The 4,905-nt window shown below is 36.6% G+C and overlaps 1 pseudogene; it reads left to right on the top strand.

The window, feature by feature from the left end:
* The first annotated feature begins 8 nt into the window (after positions 1-8).
* LOC102870277 lies at positions 9-665 on the top strand (annotated as a pseudogene).
* The last annotated feature ends 4,240 nt before the right edge of the window (positions 666-4,905 follow it).

The raw sequence follows: 4,905 nt of genomic DNA, 5'->3' as shown, positions 1-4,905 counted from the left end.
TACATGAAACAGATCTCCATGATGGCTGGCCAATGATTTGTTTGGAAAAAACTAAACTCTACATGGTCAAATATGCGGATTACTTCCTTGAAGCATCTTTGCAAGATTATGTCTTTCTAAATTATGCACCTTCTTTAGTAGCTGCTGCATGTGTGGCTTCTTCAAGGATTATACTTTGTCTTTCTCCAACGTGGCCTACAAGACTACATCTCTCCTGGGATTTCCTAGTGCAGTGCATTGAACGACTGTTGATTGCTCATGATAACAATGTGAAAGAAGCAAACAAACAGAGAGGGCAGGCAGGACCTCAGTAGGCACAACTCAGTGTGTTCCAGGCAATCTCCCAGCCCTCATGGCCAGTTCATTTTCAACAACCCCAGTGTCTCCATCAGTTGCATCAGACTTCACTGCAGTATCACCATCCTGGAGCAGAACAACCAAGCTGTCAGCAGATCGTATCTACCACACACACCTCATCTTACACTTTACAGACATGTCCTGCTGGCTTCCAGACCAGTGTTCAGGGCCTTGGACACGTGCAGACTAGTGCTGGGATGTCACTAGCAATACCAGTGGAAGTGAAGCCCTGCCTGAGTGTCACTTATAACCGGAGTTATCAGGTAAATGAACATTATCCTTGCATTACTCCATGCTTTGAAAGGTGATTACGCATGAGGATAAAACCCAACTACATCTATTTTACAACTTGAAACTCTGGGGCAAAACTGTTTTAAAACTTCTCTTCACAAGAAAAGGGTGGAGTGGCAGCAGACCTTCAGATAGTGCTCCAGTCTGTTGGACTGTCCTTTCCGTGCAGCATGAACGCCTGGGAAGATTAAGCTCTGGAAACACTTCAATAGTGTGACATCAAGTCTTGTTAAATCCTATATGACAAATATGTTCAAGCCCTGGCTGATGGTCCAGAGATTTCACACACATTCAATACAACAGAAAGTTTGGACCAACCCCAGTTTGCCATATTGAGATTTGATCTGTGGTGGGCACTGAGCCTAATGTTGCTTCTGTGTCAGAGAATAATGCTTATCTGTGGACTTGCCAAACAGTCTTTAATGAAGGAAAGTTACAGTATTAATTTTTTAAGAAATACTTTTTTACTACAGTTTTGAGTTCTATTTTTGATCTACAGATGAATTTTTGGCCAAGTTTAAAATTGTAGTTGTTGTCTTATACCTACCACTCTGTGTAGTGATGGGGGGAAAGGAGAACATTTTTAGATGACTCTATATCAACTTACCACAATTAGTATAGGTGTTTGGATTTATGTATTAAAGTTAAGGGTGAAGTAGATCTCTTATCTTAAAATCATGGTCATAATTTTTGTTGGTGGATGTCTTTTCCTTATCAGTCTCAGATATTTAGATTAAAACACATTTAACTCAGGGACTTTATATTACTTAGAAACAACTATTATGCGGCATGCTTTGGGAATGTTATCATATGAACTACCTTTAATACGCTAAATACTCATGGTAGGATGTGTTTTAAAATGAGAACATACAATGCATCTTAGAATATGTGAAGTGGTGGTTCCTATGATTCATAACACATTTATGAGCTGTGCATTTCTTAGTGCAATCAGCGAGTTATACCCAGATTTGGTAATCTTATTAAAAATGTTTTTTCAAGAGAAGGCATAACTATAAGTTCTCACTACTAGAGTAACTTCTGTAGGTTTATTTGAAGCGTGGTCAGGGTAGTTCTCAGGTTGTGCTCGAGCAGCACTTCGTTTTGTTGTGTGGAAAACAGGTTTCATGAGCAACCTTTGACCCCAGCTTGTCAATCTTAAGCAGGCGAAGGTACCGATCAGTAAATGTCAGTAACCACTTTTGTTGAATTGGTCCCAGGACTGTCCTGGGAAATTTCATTGTACTGATAATGAATGAAACAGCAATAATAGGCATTGTAGCTGGGCAATTTGGAGTAAAGAGTTTGAGCTGTGTAAAGTTGTTGTTTTTTTTTAAAAAGACTTATATAATAATTCATCAACTATACATTGTACCTTTGAGGGAAAAGTTATTTGGTGAAGGGAAGCTTTCTGATTTAAAAATTAGTGAGTGTATCTCTTTATCTTTTTTTTTTAAAAGATAGCACTTGAATAGAAGGGAGCCTACATGGCAGATATGTGACTGCCATAATATGCATTGAAGATAAACGTGTTATTACAAAGACGTGGGTATGCAGCAGGAGTCTCCGCAATCAAGCCAATGGCTTTTGTTGGGAAGGGAGGGGTCTCAACACACAGCAACAGACTGACTAGGTGGCTCCAGTGGGTAAACATGGGTGATTGGCCTTGGCCAGTGTGAATTCTTAGAGAAATACCCTTTCCTTAAAATGAAGCTGACTTATATTTAGAGTACGTAGGGAATAATGTGGGGTTTAAAGTCTGATAGGTAAAACAACAGAAAAAACCTACTCAGGTAACAGAACCATTCACTTGTGGCAGGTTTTGAGCATGAAAACTGCTTTCTAAAAGTATCATCACTTTCCCTCTCTGCACAGGCTGCTTATTGGATTGTGGTATGTCCTACATTAAAAAAAAAAAAACAAAAAACCTTGAACTATTTGCAGGAAAGGAGGTTCAAAAGTGTATCATTCACATTCAGAACTCAGCAACCTGGAGTCCAATTTTCAGTGTTTTAACTACCTCAGATATGCTATGAATGTAAGATACTGGGATAGAGGTCCCAACTTGAAACAACAACCGGTGCCTATGGTAAATTAGTGTCTTGTCAAATGCTTTTATTGACTGGTTTAAATGTCATTCTTGTTATAGATGATTATGCCATTTTAAAAAAGCTTATTAACATTTTCTCAGTTTATATTTAAAGATGCTAAAGAACACTGGATTGAATTTCCCCCCCCCCCCAGGGCTGGGTAGAATAATCAGTTACTATTGCTGCATATCCAGGTAGGGTGGGGATAATGGTTGTGGAACCAGAACTATTTTTTTTAAAAACATTAGTATTTGATATAAAAACAGCTTGCAACTGCTAGCTTTTGGGGGCAGAGGAACTGTGTGAGTTTTGTTTAATTTATTGATGAGTTAAGTTAGATTTGGTGTTCTGTTTGGGGTTTGTTTTTTTTTAGTTATTGGACCATCATTAAATGTGTACTGTGAAAGTATGTATAAAGGGCTTTACCAAAGTCCACTACATAATCACTACTCAAGTACAGACTGCAAACCAAAATGTTATCTGTTACCATATTAAGAACAAACAACAAGTATGGTGTTAAAAATCTACACCAATGGAATTAGATGAGTGCTATGCACTTAATTTTAAAATAAAACTAGTTTTCAGTAAAAAAAAAGTCTATTATCATTTTCCCACACTTATTGCTATAAATTAACCTCTGATTACTGATGTGGCTGTTTCCCACAGGTTTTGGTAAGTGGTGTTTTTATTAGCATTTGTTTCAATAAACTTTTTAACTTCATTTTTTATTTCTTCTAGTACCCACTCATGTTCAAGGAAGGTTGTGTTCAGCTTCCAAACGTATGATTTTTTTTTTCTCTCCTTCTTCCTCTTGTTCTTTATTTCTAATTTTGTAGAATTGTGGTTTGAGAAGATGCTATGTATTATTTTTATGTTTTTTTAATTTATTGATGTTTGCCTTGTGACCTAAAATGTGATCTATTCTGGAGAACGTTTCATGTACATTGGAGAAGAAGGTATAATGTGCTTTTTCTGGGTGCATTAGCTGATAGATTTATGAGATCAAGTTGGTTTATTGTGTGGTTTAACTCTTCAGCATCTTTGTTGAGTTTCTTTCTGATAGTTTTATCTTTTCTTTAGAGTTGTGTATTGGAGTCTCCAACTGCTATAGTAGTGTTGTCTATTTTCTATTTTAGTTTTGTTAGTTTGCTTTGTGTATTTTGAAGCTGTATCATTTGATGCATAGATATTTATGACTATGTCCTCTTGTTCTATTGACACTTTAAGCATTATGTTGTGATCTTCCTTGTCCTTGTGATGATTGTTACATAAAAATCTGTTTTATATGAGATTAATATTGCTATTCTTCTCTTTTCTTGTTGCCATTTGCTGTGTATATTTTTTCCTACCCTTTTATTTTTAGTCATTCTTTATCTTCACTTTTCAGGTGTGTCTCTTGTAGACAGCATATTGATGTGTTTTGTTTTTTAATCCTATCTGCTACTCTTTTTCTCTTTAGTGGTGCATTTAAATAATTCATATTCAGTGCAATTATTGAAAGGCAAGGTTTTTTGTGATTTTTTTTGTTCATTCAAGAAAAATTTATTGATAGGTGCTATGTGAGATACAGTGATGATTCAGACAAAGATTCTGCCCATAAGGAGCTTACAGTCTAATAGGGGAGATAGAGCACATACAGAGCTATGTTTCAGTAAGATGAATCCAAAATTTTGTATAAAGAGACGGGGATAAGATGAGAAACAGCTGAGAGGCAGTTAATATTATCAAGGTGAGGAGGAAAAGAGACATGAAATATTTTTGAGGTAGAACTGATAGGACTTAGTTGAAAGAAGCAAGGTTTTATTGCTATCATTGTGTTGAGTTCTTTTTGGTGTTGCTGCTAGTTCCTTTTATCCATCCTGCTTTTTGTGACACTTCTGTAAGGAGGATGTCTCTAAGTGTTTTTTGCAGCCCTGGTCTTGTTTTTACAAACTCCCTTAGATTCTACTTTTCTGAGAATATCTTGATCTCTCCTTCATATTCGATGGACAGTTTTGCAGGCTACAGTATTCTTGTTTGACAGAGTGTTTGATATATGTCATTCCACTGTCTTCTAGCTCGCATGGTTTCTGCTGAAAAATTGGCATTTAATCTTATTTACTCTCCCAGATAGGTTACTCTTTGTTTCTCCATACTGCTTTCAGAATTCTCTCCTTATCTTTGGTTCTGG

Source organism: Elephantulus edwardii, unplaced genomic scaffold (genome assembly GCF_000299155.1).
Source record: "Elephantulus edwardii isolate Elephantulus edwardi_28Jun2011 unplaced genomic scaffold, EleEdw1.0 scaffold00519, whole genome shotgun sequence".
Taxonomy (NCBI): Eukaryota; Metazoa; Chordata; class Mammalia; order Macroscelidea; family Macroscelididae; genus Elephantulus; species Elephantulus edwardii.
The sequence above is the reverse complement of the archived record's forward strand: the minus strand, read 5'-3'. Positions and strand labels throughout refer to the sequence as shown.